The 16,243-nt window shown below is 40.0% G+C and overlaps 1 protein-coding gene across 1 annotated transcript in view; it reads left to right on the forward strand.

Annotated features, from left to right (window-relative positions):
- Positions 1–365: 365 nt before the first annotated feature.
- Positions 366–16,243, forward strand: part of FAT3 (FAT atypical cadherin 3) — a 697,691-nt gene continuing 681,813 nt past the window's right edge. Inside the window, exon 1 of the mRNA XM_079929094.1 lies at positions 366–387. The gene's annotated coding sequence lies outside the window, so the exon portion shown is untranslated. The remainder of the gene's footprint in view (positions 388–16,243) is intronic.

Consider the following 16,243-nt stretch of genomic DNA (forward strand, 5'->3'; position numbering starts at 1 on the left):
TTTACGACCCTAAGCAGGATTCAGATATGCCCATTGTCAAAGTAAAATGTATCCTTTGCTCCTGTATGCTTACTGTGTTGTTGAGAAGAGGGGAGGATACCCATGTGTGCAAACTAGAAATCAACACATGACATATTCGTTAATCGACAAAAGAGTGTCGCTGAGCAGGATCCTGGAGGGATAGATTAATATGAACTTGAGCAAACTTTTAGGGGGAGTATAAAAGTGAATATAATCCAATTTCATAATTCTTAGTGAAACTGTAATGTAAGCAAGACAGTACAAAATTAATCAATTCTTTCATTTCTTTAGGACAGTGCTCCTTTTTGGAAGAACACACTCACGGAACAGGCCAAATAGGCTGTTGGAATGTTATTCAGTATTTTGGTAAGACACCAGAATTTATTCAGGCCCTTTTCTCCATTATGCTTGTGTGGTTCCCCATCTCCCCACCCCCAGCTTCAAAGAGGAACTTTTAGGCGTTTTAAGTGTGTCTGCGAGCCTGCATGCAGGTGCACCTGCCTGCCCCCGTTTCCTCCACTATGTATTCACACACTCTGGCTTCCTAGTGGTTCCATCACTAATTCTGGGTTTTTAAAGGTTTTTTTTTTTTCCTGCTGGTAGTATTTAAAAAGTATGGGCGCGTGGGCTTCCCTGGTGGCGCAGTGGTTGAGAGTCCGCCTGCCGATGCAAAGGCCGCGGGTTCGTGCCCCGGTCCGGGAGGATCCCACATGCTGCGGAGCGGCTGGGCCCTTGAGCCATGGCCGCTGAGCCTGCGCGTCCGGAGCCTGTGCTCCGCAACGGGAGGGGCCACAACAGTGAGAGGCTCGCGTACCGCCAAAAAAAAAAAAAGAAAGTATGGGCGCAAATAAGTTGCCTTTTAGGGAGGCAACTACTGATTCTTTAAAGAATCATTCATTTTTGCTGTTTTGCATAAAATTTAATGGACCCTTTATGGCACTACCTATTATTATTCAACAGGGAACTCTGGGAGGCTTCTCACACCACCCAAAGCTCCCCAAAGTGAAACTAAAGTAGGAGTCCTCAACCTTGACTGCACTTTTGGAATCACCCAAAGGCTTTTAAAACAGCTGACTCACTAGTTGCATCCAGACCGTTGAAATCAGACTCTCTGGAGGTAGCGCCCAGGCATCAGTATTTTTTAAAGCCTCCCAGGGGATTTCATTGGTTAGCCAAGGCCAAGGACCACTACTACAAAGGCTGTACCTCCATCTGGGAGTTAGAGTTCACTCCTGTCCGAAGCTCCCAGACCCCAGGGAATTTGAATGGAAATCAAAAACGCGTGCTCTGCATTCTCCTGCTGGGAATGTAACCCCTGGGACTCTTTACTGTGTTGAAGTTAAGCTGGACTGGCCCTGACCGAGGTGACTAGGAAGGTCCCGGCTTCCATCCTCCTGTGTTTTTCTTGGTTCTCAGTTTTGCCGGTGCTTAACGTTCTTCCTGTGGCCTAATGTGGATTTAGCCTGTTTGACTCTAGTTCGCCATGGTGCCTTCTCCAGCTGGTAATCGTGGTGCTGTCTAGGAGCTGGTAAATGATATTTGGAAAGTTTCAAACATCTTCAGGAACAGAAATTCCTTCCTTTTTTCACATTGGATTCTCGCTCTATCTGGAGTCTTTTTTTTTTTTTTAATGTAATTCTGAATTTGGGGAATGAATTCAATGTGATCCATCAATATATGCTCCATTTTCTTTCTATTTGTAGGGATTACAAGAAACGCATTGCACAAAAAAATGAATCAGGTCTTCAAGAAGCTTACAGTCTAGTTGTGCCTCAAGACGTGTACACTTAAGGAAAAAAATCACAGCACTGTTTAATGTTGGAGGTGAAGGGATCTATGAAGTTTGGCAGGCATGCTTCTGGCACATGTTAGGAAGAAACTTCATTCCCATATACTGATGTAATTGGCGTCTTCTTAGTTCCATTTTCCTCTGACGCTTAGTTAGTAATCTCAGAATTAGCTTTAGCACAGAGAACTTTGAGGTGTTCTGTCACTTAGGAATTCAGCATTCAGGTCTGTTGCTGGCTTTTTAACATTCAAAAAAAATGTCAAGTGAATGGTAAGCCTAGTAATGCTAGCTTTCAGAATGAGTGTATGGGTGAAAAGGCCGGAACTTTTACCTTGGATGTTCAGCGTGAGTTGCTGAAACTTGCACTTTGCAAAGCAGTTGCAAATACGGTTTCAGTTATTCTTTATTTCTTGTCTTTTCTTTTTTGAGATGTCAGAGACAAGCCTAGCTGTAGAGTGACGCACAGATAGGAAAGGTTAACCGGAAGTTTAATTGTAACTTTAGGACTTCAAGTAAATGAAATTCCCAACAATCTGATAAAAATTATAGCCTTTACCGTACCAGAGAAGGTTAAATAGTGAGCACACTGGAGCGGCTATTACATTTCACATTTTGAAATAAACTCCAAATTATTAGTGCTACTAAATATCCGTATCATTGAACATTACTTAACACTCATAAACATCTGAAAGCATGCCAGATAATACAGATTAAATCTAGTGACAAATGTGCTTAATGACAGTATAAATATCATGTTTTTTTCCTAACAGATAAACAGTGAGTGTGTGTGTTCTCTTCAAAAGCAGAAGGAGGCTGTATCTTGGGAGAAGGGGTAGCTTGATCTTTTTTGCAACCTAGAGCATCTGTTACAAATGACGTTTTGCTGATTTTTAAACATCTGAGTATGTGATTAATATTTTGGGCATCTGAAGTCTGTTTTTAAGACTGGTTTGAAATTCTGTTTGGCTCTAAGTGGTGGCTAAATGATGGCTGTTGGTGCCGCGATAGGTTGAGAAATGCACTGTGTGATACATGTGGCGTGGACCTGTGCCAGGCTGGAGTGTGTAGCTACGGTTTCATCAGATTGGCCTGGCTGTAGAGAGCCTCACAGTAAAGAAATACACACACGAAAGTAGGCCAAATGCAGACAACTTTAGCATTGCTGGATTTAGGGAGAAAATGTGCATCTTTCCCACATTTCCAAAAAGGTTTCATAATAACCATTTCAGTCAGATGAACCAGAATTCAAAAGTATGTAGTAATCTCCCTTGAGAATTTGGTACCTATCTGATAGGACTGTAAAGGCATTTCAGAATGTCAATTAAATGGAAAAATATGCCTGGAATTGAATATAATTAAGAAATGCTGAAGTCTGGTGTCTGCATATTCAGATGCTGTATTCCATGGTTTAATTAGTGAACCAGGACTTGCATTTATTGACAGAAGGTCTCTTTCTCGTGGCATGTTTCACCCTCTATATTGTATTTATCTGATATTGAAATCCACACTTCTCTGCGTCCTTTTCAGTTTTATTGTTGATCAGTTAGTGGTATCAATCCTTTTTACTCCAGATTGTGGCTATGGAAAAGTTCCCAGTTAAACAGGAGATTGGGAAATTCTTTTCTTTTTAAAATATCCTTGTTGTGGGATGTATTTCTTTTTGAACTGCATTTGATGGTTATAAAGCCTTGAAAATACTGTAATTAATAAAGAAATAACTTGGGAATGTTGACAACAAGTGAGGAAGAGGGAGAAACACAGTTCACCTAATCCTTGAGGATTTGCCACTACCTGATTACAGTTTTTAGCTGCCTCCTGTACTGGTATTAATGTGAACAGCTAGTTTTATACGATCTCTTAATTCCTTGTCTTCATAGGTATGTTCTCTAACTAGCAGCAGTTTAATGTAATCTGGCATTTCATCTTTCCCGTAGACATAGCAGATCATTCACAGTCTGGGAGAACTAAGTACACATTACATTGTTAGCCTTTCTGAGGGCCTGTGCTGGGTTCTTCAAACCTGTGTGTCATTGTTGGCAAAAATGTATTGAGTGCTCTTATTACCTTGTACTGATTTTGCACGCGGCATATTAAACAAATGTGGTGCCTGACCCTTCAAAAGTTAGCTTTGTCCATTGACTCTTGTTTACCTAGATAGGCCCAGAAAAGGACAAAATGCCTGTGGGACCAAAGTCAGAAAGGTGGCACCAGCAGCTTTTATTGAGATGAAGTGACATCATCTCCTTGGAAATGCCTGCATTAGCAAGGGGACAGTATGCCTTCCATTTACATTCAGAAGACAGTGACTACAGTGCGGAAATTATGCAGTCTAGGCAATTGACTGGGAAATGTAAGACAAAAACATACTACCTTGCCAAATCAATTTCCTAGATCTCCTTGAATTATCCAATCATTAGATAATCTTCTCTTAGTTTGGAAGTGCAGATTTTGTATGTGTAATTACTTGCGTTAATGACTTTATTCCCAAGTTGTATTCAGCAGTACATATAGTTTATTCAATTTATACTCTCTCTATTTCTGTTAAGTAGGTAGGATTAATAACATATTATACTTCCTCTCCAAAGAGAGAGAGGGAAGTACAGGTATTTTTATAGCATTTGCCACTTTCATACAATACAGCTCATCAGTGGTTATTATAATAATCAAAGTGAATAAGCCTAGATTGCTCTTATACAATAGATATGTTTTTAAATGTGAGTGTAAGTTCCACTTTTCCAAGCAAATCACATTTTAACTGCATTCAATTAGGGAAAACTCACTATTTAAGCAGATCCTTGGCACATTCTTTTATAAAGTAAAGAATATTTTGTTTCTCCTTAATTTACCTGTTTTTCAACTTTCAATGTTTGTATATCAGCTTTCTTAAAAAGAAGCAAGAGTGTATACCTATGGAAAATATATTTTCTTTTAAATATGTGATGAACTGAAAGTTAGTTTGTCCTTCTCCCTCTGCACTGCTTTCAAGAGAAGCATCAGAGGGGAAGCTAAATGGGGAAGACACGCCTGGAGTTAGAGAGGATGGGAATGTCCGTGTCATTTGTGGAGACTGAGGAAATGTTATAAAGCTTGAGAATTTCTGGGCAGTAGGGCCAGCCCAGTGCAACCCAGAAGTACACCTCTGATGATATCCGCTCCTTTGTGATGTCGACTGAAAGAAGTGCACAACCTGAAAGTTGAGAGTTGTTTTATTTGGTGGACAAAAGTGAGGACTTAAGCCCAGGACACAGCATCTTAGATAGTTCTGAGGGACTGCTCTGAAGAGGCAAAGGAAGTACCAGGATATATAGGAGTTTTTGCAACAAAGACCAGGTAGTAGGAACGTCACAAGATTACTGTTAATAAAAGAAAACCAGACATCTCAAGTGAAGGAAATGAACGCTTTTCTACAAAGGTGAAGATGCAAGAGTCTGGGCTCACTGAAATCATTCCTTTGATATGCACCTCAGCTATCTGGGGCCAGTGTCCTGTGCTTCTCATCCTGAGTTTTCTCAGGGTGCACCATGGGGTGTGGCTGCAGTGTCTGATGGCCTGATGGCAGGCCTTCTCTTTCCATCCTGAGTTCCCTCAAGGCTCACCTTTGGGGGCAGCTGTAGTGGCTGATAGCTGCAACATCCTTTGTTTGCTGATATTTCTACACGTGGTTGCCCACTACAGTTTGTGTTACTATCATGAAACCTAATTCCATCTTGTAATGAACTTACCTTTGTTGGTGTCTCTTCCTTCCTATAGACCATCATTCCCTGGGCTCAGTGAAATAACATAAATCTTTGATCCCCCATTCTTATTACTGCTGGATCTTACCAGTGTTTAATATTTAAAACTGAATGACCATATTTGTTGATGTTTAACTTGAATAGTATATTATTGACTTTCACAATGGAACATCTAAGACCAAACATTGAAAAATATCCCTGAGATATTAGGACTTCTTATGATACTGGTACTGGTGGGATATACAGTTGGCCCTCTATATCCACGGGTTTTGTGTCTGTGGATTCAACCAACCACAGATCGAAAATATTAAAAAAAATTTTCCAAGTGGTTTCAAAAAGCAAAATTTGATTTTGCCACGCTAGTAACTATTTATGTGGCATTTACATTGAATTTATAATTATTTACATAGCATTTACATTGTATTAGGTATTATAAGTAATCTAGAGATGATTTAAAGTATTTGGGAGGATGGTGTGTAGGTTATATGCAAATATTATGCCATTTTATATAAGGGATTTGAGCATCCGTGGATTTTGGTTCCCAAGGGGGACCCTGGAGCCAATCCTCCATGGATACTGAAGGACGACTCTAGTATATTCGAGGTCCTCATTTTCTAGTTGAACAAAAGACCCTCCAGGCATGTACACCCAGGTTCTTGATTGGCTGGTCTGTCAAAGCTGTGGATCTTTCCAATAAGTTCTCAGCCAGTGTGGTGAAGACAGCAAGAAGGCATGTTGGGTACATCCAAATATTTGTTACCTTTTAGTAGCATCACTTTGTTTTCCGGGAGGTTCTGATAGAGGAATTATTAACCTAAGGGTACAAAAACATGCACGTTGGATGGATGTTCACAGTCAAAGGTCAGATTTACTGGGAGTGGGGAGCACTTCTCAGTACTGAGTCTTTTCTTCTCAGGAAAGCATAGAATGCATATGTAAGAATGTTGTTATTATAAGAAAATTTGAAGCCTTTTAAATTTATATTTAAAAATTGAATTATTTGTAAACACCTTTGCTGTAACTCTTGTTACACTAAATTACAATCAATGCACCATTCCAGTGGGTACGAAGATACAGAGGTTCCCAGGGGTATTGCTTACCCAGTTCTGACCATTGTGGGCAAGAGAATCCTGCTTTAAGGGCTGAATTTACAGTGTCTGGCAGGTAGTAAAGCTTGTGTGTATAAATGAATGCACAGAGTTACCTGGCAGTTAGTAATAGAATAAATTAAAAGCAAGTCTTGTAAAATTCCAAGTATCTTGTTTATTTTTTTTCAATTACACTGCACTAAAGCATTATTTGAGGGGCAGGCCAGTGAAATCGGCATGTGAACAGGTGTGTGTCTTGGGAATGTCATATTACAAAACATGTTCAATAACTATTTCTCGAATGAATGGAAATTGGAAAAGGCCGTGTCTGTCTTTTAGACACTTTGTCGTTCTGTGAGCTTAATAGACAAAATCTCATTAATGCTGAATTCATGGGAGCATGAGAAATGTGTAATGCTCTTAATTTCTTATTAAGTGATTTGTGTTTATTGAAAATTGGCTTGAAGGTACACTGAACATAATTCATAATATTGGATTTAGGTGAGTCTAGATAGCCATGTCTTTTCTGTACTTAGAATGTGCTTACAAGCGCATATTGGAATTAGGGGGTGGGAAGAACGCTAGCTTATTTCTGGAAGGATTTCATTTCATTTCATTCTCTGTAATGAGAAGATGATGAGTTAGACTTCAGAGATCCTTTACTGATGCTCCGGTGCCTTTTAGGTTTGTGTGAATTGTGGAAGGCCTTTATTTCTCCAGGCACGCTTTGTACGTGTCTACAAGCAGATGAGAGGGAGCGAGGGCACTTAGGGGCTGGTAGAGGCAAATGTGAATCCTGTTTTTTCCCTATTAACTCATGAGGCCTGCTGGGTAGCAGCAGGCACTAGCAGACATTTAATTGTGTGCTAGGTAAGGCTGGCACAACTCCAGCATCATGGTGGAGTAAGAATTACCCTAATCAGCTGGGATATACTGCATATATTGATTAGAGTTGGATTTTGTTGTGCAAAAAAAAAAAAAAAAAATCTTTATAAATAGTGGGAAAGTAATTGAGAGTAATTAAAAAGGCAGAGAGTTAATTCACAGTTCTTTAGATGAAAAGGCATTTTGGTCCTTTGCTTCCATGCAGATTTCTGGGCAGGCTGGAGCAGTCTGTGAGCACTGAGTCTGAATGGTGTGGTGGCTGTTACTGCTGCCATCAGCAGTAAATGGGCAGGCTGTGTAGATGAAGCACAGGTGACCAAGTTCCAGCAGTTTCTTCTTGGTAGCTCTTTGCTGCAGGAAGCCTTCTTCTTTGTTTGGGTCTGGGGGTTTTTCATTTCTTTTTCTTGGCCCTACTGATAGCTTTTGGTTATTTTTAATATCCCTGATGAGAACTGGATTGGGACCCCAGTATCCTAGTGAACGCCGGAGAGAACATTAAACTTCACTGGAATTACCTGGAATTTCAGCATGTTTTGTCCTTGCTTCCCTCCTTCCCCCAACTGAGAAGGCTTCATAGTCATTTGATGTCATGGAAAACACTTCATCTCTGAAATGATGACCTGAGTAATATATTTGCACACCCTTTCTTGCCTTCTAGCCCTTTCACTCATAGGCAGTGTCTGCCACAAAATAGATGCACAATGAATATCTGCTGGATGGATGAATGAATGGGATGTTGTATAGGTTTGGATGCTGGAAGGATTTAGCATTTTTGAGAGAAGTTATGGATGATGTTTGGTGGAGTTCCAAGCATCATTAAGATCTGAGATCCCGAATAACACAGAGGAAAAGGGGAATAGGGGATGGAAGAAGAAAATGGCTAAGATTTATTGAGCATTTACTACATCAGGCTCTTTGCATATGTGCTTTTGTTTCAGCATCAACTGTGTTCTGGGAGGTGGTTGTTAGCATTATCATTTCATAGGTGACAAATAATGGTTAGGAATTGAACCAAGGTCACAGACCTTAGTTGGCAGGATAGGGATTTGAACCTACAGCTCTTGTCGACAACCAGGGCTTCTCAAATGTAGCCACACAAATCCCCATACCGGAAGAGGAGGTTGGTCTCATACTGTCAGAGCTTGGTGGCGAAGCCCAAAGATAGGCCATAGCATCAGTCAGATTTCTTTGAAGGCTGAGTATTTTTCTACAAACACTTATGGGAAACTTACAGTCTGTTCCATAATGTGTTTGGTTGAATGTGCAATAATATTTTAAGTTACTTGATTATCAAAGTGCTTAATTTTTCTGCCCCAAGTCTTTCATTACAATGGACCCACCTAAAGTTGCTCCAAGTGTATCCTCTGGGACTTTTCTGGGAATTCCACGAAGAGAGAATCAGAGGTGGCAATTTGGTTGGAAGAGGGACTGGGGAACCTGTCTTGAAATTTTGTTCCCATTTCAAGTGTAGTTTTTTACTTAGATTGGATGCTTATTTGCAGCGGCATGGGGCTATTAGAGATGAGGAAGGTGCCCAAACTCCCCATGATTTCGTCTTGTTTATCAGGAGCTTTAAGTACCCTGATGTAACTGCTGTTAATCCAAGTTTGAGAAGTACGCACAGAAACATACTTCGCTGTATTATCTGAAAAATAATGACGCCAATAACAATTACTGTGCATATGATTAATTGGTTAGTCATAAATGGCGTTTTATCCTCGTTTTACTGTATGGATGATAAAACTTAAAGGAGATACTTGAGAAAAGAATGTGGATTAAGAATCCTTGAAAAACAGAATATTCCCAAACTTCTGCTGGTCAGCAGTCACTTATTGGTAGATGACTATTAGAAAGTAATTCCTGACAATATCAAAAACTTGCATTTGTTTAGAACTTTACCATTTATAATTTGTCATTCACTTTTACATTTTTTTACAACAACTAACATTGATGAGAGATTTACACATATTATCTCATTTATCCACCAACAACGCTATGAGACAGGTACTATTATTTTCTCTACAGATGAAGAACTTGAGGCACACTTGACAAGTGACTTGCCCGAGGTGACATACTTTCGGAGGTGTCAGAGTCAGGATTCAAATTCCGCTTTATCTAACTTTACAACCTGTGCTCTTTATCCCTCTGCTGGGCTACCAGTTGTTTTTCTCCTTGGTGAAGTTCTCAGTTCCTGGCCTGTCCTCAGCCTCACTCATTGTTATAGCGACCCTCTAGTAATCCTGCAGAGGCATCCTTCTCCAGACTGCAGTATCCCTTAAAACACCTGCCAGTGCATGGCAAATCTGGTTTGATTTTCTAAAACTTGAGTATGCAACCCAGGTCAGCAGGAAGCAAATGGAGCCCCTCCAGAGGGTCATGGGAAGAGTACAGATGTTCCCTCTTGGAAATTACTTTTCCCTTCCGGGATAACATAACAACACAAAAGGAAGTGGAAAAGTTAACCAATGCCTGTAAATGTGGGTTGTTGCAACCTTGCTGGAACTAACTTCAGAATTGTTGGGCTGGTCTGAGTTCATCTTACTCCTGGGAGTTGGGCTGTTAGGTTCCAAGTGACTGTCCTACAGTTATCCATGACTGTGGTTGCACAGGACAGGTTGGATCGAGAAGTGGGAAATCTGCTGCTTTCTGATTTTGATATCTCAGCTGAATGTAAATAAAAAGATGGAAGAGAAAAATGGAGATAAATGCATTAGCTTGATTAGGGGCTTTATTTGCATAAAACTCTGAATCACAATTTCCCTCTGGCTTTGGACCCCTGCCCCCGCCGCCCCTTCTTGCCTTTCTTATTATCCGGTCCAAGGTCATTACTAAAAGGCTTCCTGTTTCTTGGACGAAGACTTACTGAAATATTAATTTCATTGCCCAAAGTAGATTCATATGGTCTGGTGAATAACTTGAGGTTCTGTCAAAATCACAAAGTGAGAGAGTTATTTTTTATGCCTTTGGAAATGTGGTTCAGGAATTTTAGTAACAGGCAGCTAAAACTTCACTCTCATTTTGCCTGTGTTTATGACAGAAATGAGTGCAACTCTTTATGTTCCTTGGTAATTACTGCAGTGAAACAACTGTAACTGGGTAAATTGCATGTTTAAGCCATCATGCAGGAGATTTGTTTTGTTTTCCTTTAATTGCACTGTGACTGGGTTTGAATTTGATGCATAAGATTCTGAGAGAGAAATGAACTTGTGACATTTGAAGTTTGGAAGTATTTTTTTTTTTAGTATAGGTAGAGCTTGAATATTCAAGATTTTGTTGAATGCCTTTTCAGTTTGTAACTGCTTTCACACAAAAGCTTGACTTCAATGCTTTTTTTTTCTGTTGTTCTTTTGCAGCCTTGGCTGTATGTGTAATTTAATCCAGTGTATTAAAAAGAAGTTGCGTTCCTCAATAGTAGAGCAAAAAGCCCTCAATCTCCCTTAGTAGTAGTTAATGATAATAATACTTGCAAGCACAAGTCTTTAAAACAAAGACAAAACAAAACAAAAAAAACGCTAAACTGTAATTGAAGGTTTTTGCATCATTACAGGCAACAGCCTCATAAGGCTGTAACAGATACACTTGGAGAGAGTTTGGCTCATTTTATTGACATATTGTTTTGTCTGTTGTGAGTAGACATGCATTATTCTTGGCCCAAGTAACATATATCAGTTGACAAAAGCCAGCAACTTACTTACCTGGCCTCACTCTGGAAATATCCTTGAAAGTTCTTACTTTACTGTTCTTTTCAGCTGGTTTTGCTCAGTTGCTCTTTGCATAGCTGTTTTCCAGTCTGTTTTATAATCCATACATGTTCCCCCCACACCCAGCCTTGCATTGCTGGAATCTTTTCTGTTTTACTTTAAAAAGCACTTTGCTAAATGTCACAACAAAATAAAGCATGGATTAGAAACAGCATTGCGGTTGCAGACTTAATGCCTTTGTGACATCTCATTGCTATGCAAATGAGATTCAAGGAGGTCATCCCTTTAGCAGTTGCTCTAGCCCCGGTATCTACTTGATATTCGTTGGCCCAACTTACTAAGCATTCATTACTGAGGTGGCCTAGGTGTTTAACTCTTTGTTGGCTTTGAACCTGCTATTTGAGTCTGCTGAGTTCAACAGCTCCTTCTTTAGTGGATGTTTGCATTTTAGGGACCTCTTTGCTTCTCTGCTCTGCGCTTCTCAGACTGTGGGTACCTCAGGAAACCCAGTACTCCTGTTTGCAAGATACACTTGTTTGTATGCCAAGACAGTATTGGGAAAGCTCATTTGTGATGTTTCCTTTGCTGTCTCAAGTATTTTTATCATTGCTAAATACTATACATTTAGATAGATGTTTTATTCACTTGCATTTGTGACAAGTTCTTACAAATATTCCGTAGAAAAATGTGTGTCTGGGCTGGTAAATGTTCACGTAATACTTTAAAATTAATTGTCCACAGTTCAAACTTGATTTCATCTGATTTAGCAGGTGTGTTAATAGTAAGTAGTTACTGTAAGTGGTGGAATCTGGTTTTAATTCAGTAAGAACCAACTACCTTTAATGAGTACAGATTATTGCTGGTGTTCCATTTGCTTGGTTAAAGGGTGTTTTTGATTTGCTAGTATGATTCGTTTACAGTATGATTGTAAAAGTAGGATCCACTTGTCTTATAATTCCAGTTTTGAATGAGCATTTTGCAGTTTGAGCAACTGGCCATATTGTAAATGGTTGATTCATTATGTAATTATTCTCTTAGTGATTATTTCAGTGTAGTGGATTTTCTTTACACACGAGCAGATACAGAGCTGTGTAAACACTGAGTTAGTTCTGAGAACTTGGGTAAAATAACTGCTAACACAAAGAAAGCATGCCTTGTGCTTGGTGTAAGAAGGCTTAGGCACTCTGGAGAAGAACATTCATCTTACACCACGGTCCCTTACACATTAAGAATTAAAATGTTGACATTGATGAGAGGGGTGATTTGAACAACTCTGTGTTTCACATGGAGAATTACAGAATGAGGATTTGACCCTTTTCATGGATTAAATAGGTATCTCTGGATTAAAGTATTTAATCAAATCCAAAAAAAAATTTTAAAAGCTTCTTTGGCCTCTTATAAACCAGTACCTTTCAGAGTGTCATATCTGACTGCCTACTGGTGTGAAGGACTGCTCAGACATCTGATAATGACAGGTTATCTTGAATTCTGCTGAGAGCGGCATTACGCCTTCATGATTTTGATCAAGGGCAGTAGAAAACTACTAGTAGTTAAAATTGGAACAATATTTCAAGGGCCAGTTAAGTGCAACATTAGAGTGAAAACTTAGAATCACCCTTCTCTGTGGTTTCCCACCTCCTGTCCTCGTCTTTATTGGATCATAAACATTCATGGCGACCCTCTTATACCTTGCATCTTGCTGGGTGCTGGGAGGGCCAGGGGGTCAATTTGACACTGTTCTTGACTTCGAGGAATTTAAGGTATGGGGGTGAGATAAGGCCTACAGTAACCATCAAGGAATAAGACGTGGTATTGCCGCAGTGGCTGTGCTCTGCTAGTTTGGGCAGAGAAGTGTTTTCTCTGAACTCACCTGGGAATTGATTTCTGATCTCTTATGGACACCTCTGAAAGCAGGACTCCCTGTTCAATGCTGGAGCACCCTGATACAGGAACCGAGGGTGGCCAGTTACCCGATAACTAACACTTGAAGAGTCAAATTTCTCAACTTGATGCTCCTAATCTATCCTGGCAATTCTTCTTTATTCAGTCAACAATTAGAAGGAAATCTTATTTAGTAGGTGCGTTCTAGGAAACAGAATATGTCATTTTCAGAGGTTTTTTTTTTTAATTGTTGTGAAATCTTTTCATGTAAAGAAGCCCTCTAAGTTATTCTTTTGTAAAGAGACAAATATAATTTATGAGTTGTAAATTGGAATTTACCAAAATGATGTTAGAAATATTAAAATCCGGGAATAATTATATCTGGTTTGCAGATTATCTTGGGCCCTGGCAGGCAGCTGCCCCTTCTCTATGGTCTTCGGTTTTCCACCTAAACCAGATGTTGGGTGTGTGACCTGTTGAATTGAAATCAACCAATATTGATTAAAATGAAAAGAGGAGACAAAGTTAGAGAACGTAGAAGCTAAAATGAGATAAAGTCTGCATATTGTTTGTCTCTGCTGTCACTGTTTCCAATAACACAGATGATTCAGTGGAATGCTTTCAGGCGTGGGTGAATTATCACAGTGGTAAGTTTTCTTCTGGGGCTTTTGAGGAAAGTTTTAAAAATGAGTTTGCTCAGAGTTAGATGGAAATGTTCTTTGCTGGAAGCCCTGATTTTTTTTTTAAAAAATTACCTTGTTCTCTGTTTTAGGAAATTGTTTTTTTTTTCTCAGTAGAAAACTGTCAGAAAATTGAAAATTAGTAGGTCTAACATTTTGCATCCTACCCAATACATTGTTTTAGAAATCGACTTTCTTATTGCAAAAGATGCTGGTTGAAAGACTGCTCTACATCACTGTTGTCATCAGTGTTTGCAAACCCAACGTTAAAGAGGTCTTCCTGGGTCCTTGGCCTGCTAATAGGGTAAAATGCTACCAGTTGAGCCACAAGGCTTTGGTTTGTGGTCTGAACCATAAGCCAAGGACTTGAATTTTAGATCCAGATTCCAAATCATGAACTTTTCACTGGGCATGATTTTTTAAACTATGGATCCAATCTTTATTAAAATGCCTTAGAATAGTAAATATCAACTCTGTTACTGTGCATTACATATAACAATGGATTAAGGTCAGAGTTTAAAGAAATGAGCACCCAAATACATTTAATGCCTTTCTTATCATTCCATCGTGATTCATATGGCGACCCTCTTCTAGTACACACACTTGATTAGAATGTTCCTCTCTGCCTTACAACTTTTCCCTCAACTCTAGGGTCAGAATCTCTTTTGGGGGTATTTAGAAGAGGTCTTTGAAGTAGCATAGCCCCAAAAGACCTTGCAGCTATTAACTGACGTAGGAAGAGGGGAGGAGATTTTTGAAATGTGAGATTTTGAGGTAAGTGTATTGTTTTGTACTGTGTTTATATCATCGGCTCCCTGATTGAACTCCGCACTCACTACTCCTGAGTAAAAGCTCTTTTATGTTCACTTTATAGCTCCCGCATAGGATTGCTAGGTAGAGTAAATAAAAATACAGATCTCAAGTTAAATTTGAATTTGAACAACCAACAATTCTTTAGCATATCTCCAATATTGCATGAGATGTATTTTTGGCTGTCCACCCAACTCCTGCACAGATCACAGCTCATCCTATACAGGGTATTGAGAAAGGGTTTGTTGAATGACTGAATGAGCCTCCAAGGGGAAATATCCAGGAGTTAGTTGAAAATACTAACTTAGAGCATAGCAGAGCTTGATTCAAGAGTCTCTATCACGTGCACGGGTGGTACTTGAAGCCCTGGAGATTGTCCAGGGTCATTGTGTCGACCTAAGGTTCTTAAACTGCAGTGAACGTCAGAATCACTGGGAGGGTTTGTAACACATTGATTCCTGTGCCTCACTCCATAATTTATGATTTTGTAAACTTGAGGTGGGGTTCAAGGACTGCTTATCCTACAGGTTTCCAGTTTATATCAGTGTTGCTCTTCCGGGACCAAGCTTTGGGAGCTACAGTGTAGACCCTCTAGAGATGGATCTGCAAACCTTTTTTGTAAAAGACCAGATAGTAAATATTTTAGGCTTTGTAGGCTGTACTGTCTGTATTATGATTACTCAACTCTGCCTCTGCAGCTTGAAAGCAGCCACAGGTAGTATGTAAATAAATGGGGTGTGGCTATGTTTCAATCAAACTTTATTTACAAAACGAGGATACTGGCCTGATTGGGCTCCTGGGTCAGCTTTAGTTTGCAGGCCCTGCTCTAGGGTGAAAAAAAAAGGTGACTGTTGAAGACATCCAGGTTTAAAAATTGGGCAGAAGAAAAGGAAACAGAGGAAGAGTGATCTGAGCCATGGTAGAAGACCCAGGGGAGTATCCCCAAAGCCAAGCAATCATCCTCATCTATTGTCTTAGAGCAATTAAGGATGTGGGAGGGGATGAATGCTGAAAGAGGCCATTGGATTTGGCAGTTAGGATGTAATGACCACTGTTGACTGAGTCGTTTGAATACAGTGGTGGGGAGGGATGCCTGCCAGATGGCAGTGGGCTGAAGTGAAGGAAGAGGTGGAGGCAGCAAATTCTGAATCCTCTTTCAGGAAATTTGGCAGTGAAAGAAAGGAGGGGTTCGAGGCTAACGCTTAAGGAGAAAATTGGGTCCGAGAAGGTTCTTATGAGGATAAGAGGAAAACAAGTACGTTTATAGGCAGAGAGGAAAGGGCCACTAGAAGCAGGAGGCTGGGCTGCAAACACATGGTCTCCTAAGAAGATGGTTCCCCACAGGTTGTGCAGCAGGTCGTGAATAGGGAGCAGAAGAAAATACAAGAGAGAAGAGATCATTAATGGGGGAAAGTTCTCAAAAGAAACAGGGCAGGAAGGGGGACTAAGAGAGCCTGCAGAAATTGCCCTTGGTCCGGAGAAGGATAATACTTCTGTAAGACAAGAGCGGGTGAGTATCATTCCATTTCGAGGAAGGAAGGTAAGAGGCTTCCCAACCCATAGCCTTTGTTTCTTGGAAAGGTTGGAAGCTAGGCTAGAGTGAAGAGATTGTGGGAAAAGTAGGGATTTTAAGGAAAGCGGTGACGGTTTGGAG

This window comes from Stenella coeruleoalba (genome assembly GCF_951394435.1).
Source record: "Stenella coeruleoalba genome assembly, chromosome: 8".
Taxonomy (NCBI): domain Eukaryota; kingdom Metazoa; phylum Chordata; class Mammalia; order Artiodactyla; family Delphinidae; genus Stenella; species Stenella coeruleoalba.